At 41.7% G+C, this 13,341-nt stretch overlaps 1 protein-coding gene across 13 annotated transcripts in view; it reads right to left on the bottom strand.

Moving 5' to 3' along the window:
* The window catches only part of USP49 (ubiquitin specific peptidase 49), a 95,714-nt gene that overhangs the window by 39,002 nt on the left and 43,371 nt on the right, over positions 1-13,341 (bottom strand). Inside the window, exon 1 of one of the 13 annotated variants that reach the window (XM_023253963.2) lies at positions 6,290-7,593. The exons of the other annotated variants lie outside the window; for them this stretch is intronic. The gene's annotated coding sequence lies outside the window, so the exon portion shown is untranslated. Of the gene's footprint in view, positions 1-6,289; positions 7,594-13,341 lie in introns of those variants that run through there. 13 annotated transcript variants of the gene reach the window in all.

The following is a 13,341-nucleotide window of genomic DNA, read 5'->3' on the forward strand; positions in this document are numbered from 1 at the left end:
AAGTGGCAGGCAGCTAAAAAAGAAGGTTTTTTGGCTCAGAGAGAACACTTTCTTCACAAACCAGAAACCAAAAGACCTGAAATAAGACACAAATAGGAATAGGAAATTTTTCCTATAAAAACAAACAAAACCAGGGGCGCCTGGGTGGCTCAGTCGGTTGCACGTCCGACTTCAGCTCAGGTCATGATCTCGCGGTCCGTGAGTTCGAGCCCCGCGTCGGGCTCTGGGCTGATGGCTCAGAGCCCAGAGCCTGCTTCCGATTCTGTGTCTCCCTCTCTCTCTGCCCCTTCCCCGTTCATGCTCTCTCTCTGTCTCAAAAATAAATAAACGTTAAAAAAAAATTAAAAAAACAAAACGAAACAAAACAAAACCATTTCTATTCTCTAATCTCCTTATTTCCATGAGTAGTAGCACTATCACTTTCCCATTTATCCAAGAAGGAAAAGTTCTCTCTCATCAAGGACTCCTTCTTTTTCTTTACCTTCTATGGACCCACACCAAGCCAAACACCTGTATCTTAATAATTCTCCCTTCATGATGGAAAATGATTTCTACTCAATCTTACCCAAAAGGTCCTTTCCATAAGTAAGTGCTTCAAAATGTCCATAGCATCTTACTATTTTCTGCTTAACATTTAAGACTTAACCACCTGGCCCCTACTGTCCTCTGCAACTATTTCTGGGTATCTCTGTAAGCTCCGCAAAATGTAGACAAACTAAATTACCCATTGTCTGCCTCCCAGACACACTAAACACACCCTTGCCTTCTCACCTTTGCTCATACTATCCCCCTCTAAGAAGGGCCTCTACACTCCCATCTGCTCATTCATTTGTTCAGTAAATAATTTGAATAACTCTTAGGTATTCTGTTGGCCCTGGAAATATTACAGTAAACAAAAGGTATAGCCCTTGCCTTCAAGGAGCTTACCATCCAATTGGAGCTTTCTCCAATTTTAGGTTCAAGATTTACATACTTATGGGACACCCGGGTGGCTCAGCCAGTTAAGTGTCTAACTTCGGCTCGGGTCATAATCTCACCGTTCATGAGTTCAAGCCCCACTCAGGCTCTGTGCTGACAGTGTGAAGCATGCTTGGGATTCTCTCCCTCCCTCTCTCTCTGCCCCTCCCCGCTCTCTCTCAAAATAAATAAACAAAAAAAGATTTATGTAATTATAAAGTTCTACTCCAAGCTCCTATTGCATTTGTTTTATTTTTTAAAAAATGTTTATTTATTTATTTTGAGAGAGACAGCATGAGTGGAGGAAGGACACAAGAGGGAGACGCAGGATCCGAAGCTGGCTCCAGGCTCTGAGCTGTCAGCACAGAGCCTGACGTGGAGCTCGAACTCACGTGCCATGAGATCATGACCTGAGCCGAAGTCGGAAGCTTAACTGACTGAGCTACCCAGGTGCCCCTCCTATTGTATTTATATGTTGGGCACTTATTACAGTCTACCAAATACTGGCACTTTTAATTTATAAATCTTGATTCTTGGACAATCAATTACTTCAGGGAAGCTATCATTGCTTCATATCACCAATATAAGCAAAATGTTTTAAAAATAAAAAGCATTAGAGGGAATGATTTCAGCATGCGGCAGGCTCCACACTGATGGTGTAGGATTCTCTCTCTCTCCCTCTCTCTCTCTCTGCCCCTCCCCCACTAAGTCACATGCACATGTGTAACTCTCTCAAAGTAAATAAACATTTTTAAAAAACACCTCCCAACGGAATATAGTCAATGGTACTGTAACATTGGTTGTATGGTGAGTAACAGGGGGTAGCTACACTTGTGGTCAGCAGAGCACAGACTTGTTAAGTCACTATGTTGTACACCTGAAACTAATGTAACATTGTGTGCCAACTACACTTCAGTAAAAACAAATAATCTCCCAAAAAAAGAAAAGCCCACGACCAAATAGCTTGACTGGAGTATACTACCAAACATTGAAAGAATTAACATCAGGGGCACCTGGGTGGTTCAGTCGGTTAAGCATCCTGCTTGGGCTCAGGTCATGATCTCACGGTTTGTGAGTTCAAGCCCTGTGTCGGGCTCTGTGCTGAGAGCAGAGCCTGGAGCCTACTTCAGATTCTGTGCTTCCCCCTCTCTCTACTCCTCCCCTGCTCACGCTCTGTGTCTGTCTCTCAATAATAAATAAGCTTAAAAAAAAAAAAAGAATTAACATCAATCCTCCTAAAACTCCTATGAATTCATTCTATGAAGCCAGTATTACCTTGATACCAAAGCCAAAGACAAGAAAACTACACACCCATATTCCTGATGAATACTGATGTAATACTAGCAAACCAAATTCAACAGCACTATACACCACGACCAAGTACGAATTATCCTGGAATGCAAGGATGGTTCAACATGAAAATCAATCAATGTAATACATTACATTAACAGAATGAAGAACAAAAACTACATGATCTCAACTGATGCAGAAAAAACATTTGACATGATTCAAAATCCTTTCATGATTAAAAACACTCAACAATCTAGAAACAGAAGGAAATGCTCTCAACATAATAAAGAGCACTTATCAGTGTGGCTGGGTGGCTCAGTTGGTTAAATGTCCAACTCTTTAATACTGGGTCAGGTCATGATCTCACCATTTGTGAGATCTCTGCTGACAATGGAGAGCCTGCTTGGAATTCTCTCTCTCTCTCTCTCTCTCTCTCTCTCAAAATAAATACACTTAAAAAAAAAAAAAAAAAAAGACCACTTACGAAAAGTCCATGGCTAACATAATCCATGGTAAAAACCTGAAAGCTTTTCCTCTAAGAGGAAGAACAAGAATGCCCGTGTTTACCAATTCTGTTTAACATGGTACTAGAAGTCTGAGGCAGAGCAATTAGAGAAAAAAAGGCATCCACAAAGGAAAAGAAGTAAAATTGCCTGTGTTCACAAATGACATGATCTTATATGTAGAAAAGCCTAAAGGTTACACACACACACACACACACACACACACACACACACACACACACACAGAAAGAAACAAATTCAGAAAAGTTGTAGGATACAAAATCAACACACAAACTCAACTGTGTTTCCATACACTAACACTGAGCAATCTGAAAGTAAATTAACAAAACAACTCCATTACAAGAGCATAAAAAAGAATACAATACTTAGAAATAAGCCTTACCGATGAAGTAAAAGACATGTATACTGAAAATTACAAAACATTCTGAAAGAAATTAAAGAGGACACAAACAAAAAGATATCCCATGTTCATTAGAAAATATTGTTTTTTTATGGGGCGCCTGGGTGGCGCAGTCGGTTAAGCGTCTGACTTCAGCCAGGCCACGATCTCGCGGTCCGTGAGTTCGAGCCCCGCGTCGGGCTCTGGGCTGATGGCTCGGAGCCTGGAGCCTGTTTCCGATTCTGTGTCTCCCTCTCTCTCTGCCCCTCCCCCGTTCATGCTCTGTCTCTCTCTGTCCCAAAAATAAATAAACATTGAATTTTTTTATTTTTTTTAATTTTTTTTTAATTTTTTTTCAATGTTTATTTATTTTTGGGACAGAGAGAGACAGAGCATGAACGGGGGAGGGGCAGAGAGAGAGGGAGACACAGAATCGGAAACAGGCTCCAGGCTCCGAGCCATCAGCCCAGAGCCCGACGCGGGGCTCGAACTCACGGACCGCGAGATCGTGGCCTGGCTGAAGTCAGACGCTTAACCGACTGCGCCACCCAGGCGCCCCTAAAAAAATTTATTTATTTATTTATTTAGAGAGAGAGACAAAGAGAGCAAGAGCGGGGAAAGAGCAGAAGGAGGAGGAGAGAGAATCCCAAGGACTGTGAGATCGTGACCTAAGCCAAAATCAAGAGTCAGCTGTTTAACCAATCGAGCCACTCAGGTGCCCCAGAAAACAATATTAAAACAACAGTGTAAGATGTCCACACTACCCAAAATGATCTACAGATTTAATAAAATCCTTATCAAAAGGTCAGTGGCATTTTTGGCCGAAATATCATCCTAAACTTCATAGGGAATCTCAAGGCACTCCAAAAAGCCAAAACAAGTTTGAAAAAGAAGAAAGTTGGAGGATTCATATTTTCTGATTTCAAACCTATTACATAGCTGCAGTAATCAAATAGCATAAAGACAAATAGACCAACAGAATAGGACAAAGAGTCTAAAAATAAACCCCTGTTTATAAAGTTAAATGATCTTTGTTTCTTAAGTTTATTTTTTTAATGTTTATTTACTTTTGAGAGAGAGAGAGAGAGCAAGTGGGGGAGGAACAGAAAGAGAGGGAGACACAGAATCTGAAGCAGGTTCCAGGATCTGAGCTGTCAGCACAGAGCCCGATACAGGACTCGAACCGCGAGATCATGACCTGAGCCGAAGTTAGACACTTAACCAACTGAACAACCCAAGCGCCCTGTAAGTTTGTTTATTTTTGAGAGAGAAAGAGAGAAAGAGAGAAAGAGAGAAAGAGAGAGAGAGAGAGAGAGAGAGAGAGAGAGAGAGAGCGCATACGAGCCAGGGAGGGGCAGAGAGAGAGGGGGACAGAGGATCTGAACAGGGCTCTGTGCTGTGAGCACACAGCCGATGTGGAGCTCGAACTCCCAAACCATGAGACTATGACCTAAGCCAAAACCAGATACTTAACCGACTGAGCCACCCAGGCACCCCTGATCAAATGATCTTTGACAAGGTTGCCAAGACCACTCAGTGGGCAAAGGACAGTCTCTTCAACAAATGATGTTGGGATAACTGGACATCCATATGCAAAGGAATGAATCTGGACTCTTACTTTACACCACAGACAAAAGTTAACTCAAAATGGATTAAAGACCTCAATGTAAGACCTAAAACTATACAACTCCTAAAAGAAAACATCAGGGAAAAGATTCACGGCATTGGACTTGGCGAGTATTTCTTGGATATGACACCAAAAGCACAGGCAACAAACGCAAGAATAGACAAAGAGGACTACATCAAACTTTAAAACTTTTGTGCATCAAAGGACTCAATCAACAGAGTAAAAAAGTAACCTATAGAATGGAAAAAAATACTTGCAAATCATATGTCTGATAACTTTATATAAAATTATATAAAGAACTCTTACAACTCGGGCGCCTCGGTGGCTCAGTCGGTTGAGTGTCCAATTTGGCTCAGGTCATGATCTTGCAGTTTGTGAGTTCAAGCCCTGTGTCAGGCTCTGTGCTGATAGCTCAGAGCCTGGAGCCTGCTTTGGATTCTGTCTCCCTCTCTCCCTGCCCCTCCCATGCTCATGCTCTGTCTCTCTCTGTCTGTCAATAATAAATAAATGTTAAAAAATTAAAAAAAGAAGAACTCCTACAACTCAACAAAAAAATTAAAATAAAATAATTTAAAAATGGGCAAAGTACTTGAATAAACATTTCTCCAAAAATGACATATACAAATGACCAACAATATATGAAAAGATGCTCAACATCACTAATCAGAGGAATGTCCACTGACAGATGTATAGATAAACTGTGGTATCTTCATTCAATGGAATATTAGGCTTAAAAAGGCAGGTATTCTGGGGGCATCTGGGTTGCTCAGTCGGTTGAGTGTCTGACTCCTGATTTCGGTAAGGGTCATGATCTCATGGTCATGACATCAAGACTCGTGTTGGGCTCGGCGCTGGGTATGGAGCCTGCTTGAGATTCTCTCCCTCCTCTCTCCCATTCCCTCTGCCCCTCTTCCATTTGCCTCCGCATGCTCTCTCCCTCACCCTCTCTCTTAAAAAAAAAAAAAAAAAAAAAAAAAAGGAAAGTATTCTGACACATGGTACAATATGGATGAACCTTGAGGAAGGACTATGGCTAAATGAGATAAGCCAGTCACAAAAAAGACAAATACTGTATGGTTCCATTTATATGAAATACCTAAACTAGTCAAACTTATAGAAACAGAAAATACAATGGTGATTAGCAGGGGCTGGGGAGAGGGGGGAAAGGGGAATTGTTCTTTAATGGGTAGAGTGTTTGCAAAATGCAAGATGAAAAAGTTCTGGAGATCTGTTTAACTAGTAAATATAGTTAACACTAACCAATTGTACACTTAAAAGTAGTTAAGATGGTAAATTTCATATAATTTTTTTACCTCATCAAAAAAAAAAGGCACTAAAATGTTTGTTCAACACAAACAAGACTCAACACTTCAGAGTTCACAATCTCATGTGGAAGATAAGAAATAAATACATGGAACCTAGATAGGTAAAGGCATCTTGGTAAGGTTGCCAAGGCAAACACTAAACACTTTACTAAGAAGCAAGGTAAACTGCAGTTCAACTAGTATTTACCTGAACATGCTTCCAATTGATATGATTGATGCCATCATTTGGGAGGTCACTCTACCCCAAGATAACTTCTTAACCCAACAGGATCTATACCTACCAGTCCAGATGAATGAATTCCCTAACCACTAATCTTCAGACTAATAATCTCACTGAGCAGGGTAAAATTCCTATTTGTTTTGTTCATGGAACACTGTTCTTTATTAGATTCTATCTCACCAATGTTCCTGGTATGAACTGCCCTTTCTGTAATGGTGATGATAGCAGATGGTAGTTTGGGTTGGGGTGCGTGTATGTGTGTGCAAGTGTGTATTTTATAGATCTGTGAAATTTTAAAAATCTGAGAACTACTAAAACAGTGGTTACTTTAGCAGATAAAGCCTTCTTAGAACATAGCCTTGAAGAGCCTTTTAACCTTATGATTCTGATTCTCCGTGTCACAATTCGCTAGAGAAGGGCTTCTCATAGTAATTGCCAGCACCGGTGTTGGGTTCTTATGCTATAGTTTTCTTTTGGAGAGCATTATTTCCTCACTAAAGTGCTTTTATTATAATTTCGGCTTCCTACAACTCTGTAAAATAGTTACAGTAGGTATTTTTAACGTATCATGAGAGGCAATATAGCATAGTGGTTAAAAGGTCAAGCCATATTGCCTGGCTTGGAATTCTAGCTCTGTCCTTACTTGTTGTATATGGCCTTGGGCAAATCATCTCTTTGGGCCTCAATTTCCTTATCCATAATATGAGAACAATAACAGTTTCTATTTCATAGTGTTGTTGTAAGGATTAAACGAGTTAGCACATGTAAAATGCGTACAGCAGTGCTGGGCATATAGTTAGACTCTAGAAATGAGTGTCAACATACAGAGTAATCCTGTGACTTGCTCCAGATCAGAAGCTGACACTGCCAACAAAGGGAGGACTGTGGCTAGCTTGCTCTCTGCTCAGACCTTGCCACCTGACTCCCATAAACTCCCCTTTCCCATTGGTCAAATGTTATTAAGTTAATGTAGAGGTTACTTTGGGGCAAATTATTACTCTGGGTTCTTATTACTCAACTCTTCAAGTAAAATAGAACTAGTTAGTCCCTCAAAATCTGATCCTGCCATTTGATCGCTGTAAGTTTGTTTACAATTTAAAACTACCTTCATTCTGACCCCTTTATCCCTGCGCAAATTGAAGCTTGACACACTTACGGCTTTAAGAACTTGTAATATTGGGGCGCCTGGGTGGCTCAGTCGGTTAAGTGTCCAACTCTTGGTTTCAGCTCAGGGTATGATCTCATGGTTTGTGAGTTCGAACCCCACATCAGACTCTGCACTGATGGTGTGGAGCTTCCTTGAGATTCTCTCTCTTCCTCTCTCTCTCTCTCTCTCTGCTCCTCCTGTACTCTCTCTGTCTCTCTCTGTCTCAAAATAAATAAATAAACTTAAAAAAAATTTTAAAAGAGGCACCTGGGTGACTCAGTCAGTTGAGTGTCCGACTCTTGATTTCGGCTCAGATCATGATCTCATGGTTTGTAGATTCAAGCCCTGCATCGGGCTCCTTGCTGACAGTGGGGAGCCTGCTTGGGATCCTCTCTTTCCCTCTCTCTCTGCCCCTCCCCTGTGCGCACTCTCTCTCTCAAAATAAATAAATAAACTAAAATTTTTTTTAAGAACTTGTAATATTAATAAGCTCTGCCACTTTCAGCAGGCTTTCTCTCAAGCATGCTTTCTAAAATTCTCTGCTCTGCATTCCTAAGTAGCTGATGTGTGATGAGCTGAACAGAGATAATTCTAGCAGAATAGGAAAAAGAAACACTTTGAAGACACATAAAGCAGAACTTCAAATGATATAGCACCACTGGGAACTCACAGAAATCACAGTGACAGATAAACCTAGGGAGCACGGATGAGCACCTGGAATGGTTCTTTCTGAAGAGAGGAGAGCAGGTGCAAATTGTGCCAAACTCAGTACATGGAGTCTGCAGCTATAGATCCCGGACCAGTACAGGCAGCTGGTGGGGACCCGCTGGGAGATAGCAATTACTGGTCAGCGGCTGTCATCTTCAGCTACAAAGGCTAACGTGTGTGGCTCCCTACATCTGCATTCTTCAACTGGTTATTTATCTCAGTGCTAAAATAACAGTTGGCCTTGAAGCATATTTACCCATCTGCCTAAAAAATAAAAATAGAATCGTATACAAAGGGAACACACACAAAGGGCTTAATAAAATTTGTATTGAGCCACCTGACAGGTTATCTCTTTTCAGTCCTCTTTGTACCTCACTATAGAAAAGTCTCTTAAAATCGGAGAACCTGACTTAGATAAGTTTTTATGAAGTCTGGAAGTAGGAGTTTTTGGTTTTTGTTTCTTAACTTTGAGTAGCCATGCTTCCTCCATAGGGCCATGTGCATCAGGAGTAGATGACTTCAGCACTAGCTCCAGAGGTGGGCCCTGAGAAGTCTCAGCCAATTTGTGCACGGTACTCCCTGGCAATGGTCACTAGTCCAACAGTGGGCCTGTGGCCTGGGCTTGCCGATGAAATTGAATGAAGGGCATGGTCCACACATGGAGAAGAGGTATTATCTCAGTGTAGGCATCTATTGGTTGTCTCACATTGGTTGAGATTTTCCTGGGTTTTTTTTGTATGCTAAATAATTTTATATTCTACCCTGGACATTTTTAATATTATGAGACTCTGCATCTTATTAAAATCCTATGGAAAATGTTGATATTTTTATTTTAGCGGCGATCGACCTGCTTGCATTCAGGTTCCAAGTTCCAACCAACCTGCTGTGGGGTGTGATTTAAATGTCAGTTCCACATTCGAAGCCTTTGCAAAGCTATTCAGATATGTCTGGCATGAGCACAACCCAGTGGCCAGTCTAGGGCCTGAACAGTGATTCATCTCAGAGTTCAATACTCAGAAGTTTTTGGTGTGCTGTTTGGGAACAGATCCACGCCTGTGCCGTTTGGGGGTGAGCCCAGGAGTTCACAGACAACCTTGTGGGGTTGCTTTCCTGAGCTCCTCCCTCTCCATTGTGTCCTGGGTACTTTTCAGTTCCTTGGAGCTCCCCTTTCCTGTCTTCCAGCCAGAAGCCTGGGGCTATTGTTATCTCTTTCTCCCACATAATTTGGGAGCTAGGCAGCAGGAAGAGAGAGAAAGAAAAAAAGCAATGGGTGTTCACCCCACCTTTTTAGGACTACAGCTTCTCCAACGGAGAGAAAGTTTCCCCTCCTTTAGAGCTTTAGGCATCTGTAAGCCCCCACTGATGTCACTGCCAGCACCAACACAAGATTGCCTGGGGGTTGGGGCATGAGAGAATGCAGAGAAATTTTTTAAAAGGGGCAGTTTCTACCACTCTCTCTGAGTGCACGGAGTCTCCTTTTCCACTTAAGTCAGAACCAGAGGGTTTATCCTGGAGCTCTCTCTGTTATTGCCAGGTGCCCACTTCCAGGTTTGGGCTGCATGGAATCCAGGCCAAGGGACACTAGAAATTTTAAAAAAAGGGAAACTCCCACCTGGATGGTGGTACTTCAAATCCTGGTCTTCTCTAATCTACCTGCTACTACTGACTTTTCAGAGTCCTTGAATTGTTATTCCATGTGTTCTACCAAGATTTTTAGCTGCGTACAGTGGGAGAGATTGGAGAGTGTGCTTACGCTCTGTCTTATCTAGAAATGGAGCTCTCATGGCACCTGGGTGGCTCAGTCAATTAAGCATCCAACTCTTGATTTCAGCTCAGGTCATGATCTCACAGTTAGTGGGTTTGAGCCCAGCATTGGGCTCTGCGCTGACTTCACAGAGGCTGCTTGGGATTCTCCCTCTCTCTCTGCCACCCTCCCTCCCACTAGCACTCTCTCTCAAAATAAATAAATAAACTAAAAAAAAGAAAGGAAGGAAGGAAGGAAGGAAGGAAGGAAGGAAGGAAGGAAGGCAGGCAGGCAGAAAGACAGAAAGAAATGGCACTCTCCAGGGGCAAATATTTTCTAATAGGTAGTCACATATTATTTTAATGTGCTTGATAAAAGAACAGAAAACCCATAACTCCATGAATATTTTTAAGGTGAGTAGGCTTTTAAGTTAGAAAAAAAAAAGTAATTTGGCTTACAGAAAAATATTAAGTAACTCTACAAATTTTACCCGTATGTGACAAAAATCATAACAGTGGTATACAAATGTCGTAAGTTTGAGAAATGCTATTCTACAGGATAGAAGCCACTTTATTTTTAACGCTACTTCCATACAGTTCTATTTGTACGATAGTATTATTAATTTTAATTATGAATTGATATAAAATAAACTACATGTGAACCTGTGTATACTACTTGCCTTCTGTTAACTGACCCTGTAGTTGTTTCCTTCTGGCTATTACAGTCTACAGAATACTGAGAAAGAACAAGGAAGGTCATTCAGAGACCTGTAAACACAACTTTCCTTAGGAAGATGGGTCTGAGGGACTTGGAAAGGACAGAAGTAGGAGTGTTACAAACAGATTAGGCAGCAAATGAGAACTCCATGGATTCAGAACTTCTCCTCTTCTTTTTGAAATCTGCCTCACTCAGCCCAAAGCTTAAGGAATCCTTCCCTGGTCTCCCCATCATACCTTCCTCACACCCAATATTATGGCATGCCTCCCTGTGGTCCCTGATTTCCTTTGTCCACCTTATTAGATTTTGAAGTCCTCAAGACCTGGAACAATGACCATGTCATTGTCCTTTTTGTAACTCAGGCATCACACAGTTATGCAGATCATCAGTAAATGAGGATTCAAGGAATGGATGCACCTCCTAAAACCAGGCTTAGAACAGACACAGAATCATAATGACTCTTCTCTCAGTAGAAGCAGTTGCAATACTATTGAACTAGGTTAATGTCAACTAGGAATTTGGCAGATATGTTAACGCTTGCAAGAACAAAACGCAAATGGGATGTGTGTGTCTATGTATCTAGGATGTGGTAATGTGTCAGGGGGCAGTTTTCAGTACCCTAAGGGCTCCATCCATATCTAGCCTAACACTGCTACCCCATTATTCAGGCATTCTCCTGGCTGCTGAACAGTCAAGTCTGTCCCTAATTAGAGAACTACCAAAACCAAAGGAAAATCCATTCTATGATGAGAGACTCTTTCCCTTCATAATGGGTATAATCAATATTACCTCTTTCCCAATGTTGTAATAAAAAAGAGATTTGCATGATAATAGGTATCTAAGCTTATCTGCTCCAGCTGCTTTATTCTCTTAAATGAAGTCAAAATATTCATGTTACGAGATTACTGTGTTCCCTATCTCTTTCCTCCTTACCACTACCCATATCCAGTCGATCCCCAAATTTTACTGATTCTTCCATTTGAAACTTGATTCTATTTCCCTCCATCACAATTTCACAATGACCAATAAGGTTATTTCTCCGGCCCAGCTCCCATTATTCTCCTGCTCACATATTCCTCTCCAGCCACTGGCTGTTCCTCCAACATACCAGATACTCTCCGATTCCAAGACTCATGCAATTCTGTTTCTGCTGCTTCAAATGCTCTTCCCTCAGATAAGTCCACATGGCTTTCTTCTTCATGTCATTCAGATATGTGCTCAAATGTTACCTTCTCAGTGAAGCCTTCACTCATCACTTGATATAAAAAATTATTCCCAGGGCACCTGGGTGTCCCAGTCAGTAAAGCCTCTGACTCTTGATTTTGGCTCAGGTCATGATCTCACAGTTCATGAGATGGGACCCCGCATTGGGCTCCACACTGACAGTGCAGAGCCTGCTTGGGATTCTCTCTCTCCCCCTCTCTCTGCCCCTCCTCCAACTCATTCTCTCCCTCTCTCAAACTATATAAACAAACATTAAAAAAAAAATTGTTCCCCACATAACACTCCCTTATCCTCATCCCCCTTCCTGATTTATCTTCCTCCCTGGCAATTACCACTATGTAAGCATAGTATATATTTACGTATTTATTGTCTTTCTCCCACTAGAGTGTAAGCTCTATGAGGGCAGGGAGTTCTGACTATTTTGGCCAATTGTTGACTCCCAAGAGCCTGGAACAGCACCCACCAAAAACAGGTGCTCAGTAATCATTTTCTCAAAGAATGGACAAGACTACTTCCATCTCCATTGCCTCGAATCTAATTCAAACCACCATCAGTTCTAGCCCACAATACTGTAACTGCTTTTCTTTTTATCCAAGATGTTATTTTTAAGTAATGTCTATACCCAACATGGGGCTCAGATCCATGACCCCAAGATTAAGAGTTGCAGCTCTTCAGACTAAGCCAGGCTGGCACCCCTGAAACTGCTTTTCAACAGGCTTTCCTGAATTCAGCCTAAAACCCAAATATGTCATTCTCACTGACTTGGGGATAAAGCCCCAAAACTCCTTGCTATGGCCCATCAAGTCTCTCATAGTCTGGTCCTGAACCTCTCTAGCCCATCCCACTTTCCTCACACCATAGCTATGCTCCCACTGTTCTAAATTATTTTTAGTTCCCCTATGGAACAGCTTGCTCTCACCTCTAGGCCTTTGCACAAGCTGCTCCCTCCCCTAGAACATTTTCATCATTGCTCTGGCTACCCACTGCTTCCTTGGTCTGGCTCTTACTTATCCTTCCTCTGGGGAGCCTTCCAACACTAGCTAATCATTCCATTTATGGAAGATTCTTATGAATTAGTGAGCCTAAGCAATGATCATCAAAAGCTACCAATATCACCCAGAAAAGATAACCAGACATTATGTACCTCATGATGGAAATATATACGAACACTCACAAGCATTGCTTCCTCGAAAATAGAAACTGGGGCACCTGGGGGCTCAGTGGGGTAAGGGTCTGACTCTTGGTTTTGGCTCAGGTCATGATCTTGCAGTTTCGTGAGTTTGAGAACCCCATCAGGCTCTGTGCTGGCAACGTGGAACCTGCTTGGGATTCTCTCTTTCTCTCTCTCTCTCTGTTCCTCTCCTACTCATACTCTTTCTCTCTCTCTCTCAAAATAAATACATAAACTTAAAAAAAAAAAAAGGAACCTGAATCTAATTAGTCTCTGGATTTAACTACTAATTTACAGACAACATAATA

This window comes from Felis catus, chromosome B2 (genome assembly GCF_018350175.1).
Source record: "Felis catus isolate Fca126 chromosome B2, F.catus_Fca126_mat1.0, whole genome shotgun sequence".
Lineage (NCBI taxonomy): Eukaryota > Metazoa > Chordata > Mammalia > Carnivora > Felidae > Felis > Felis catus.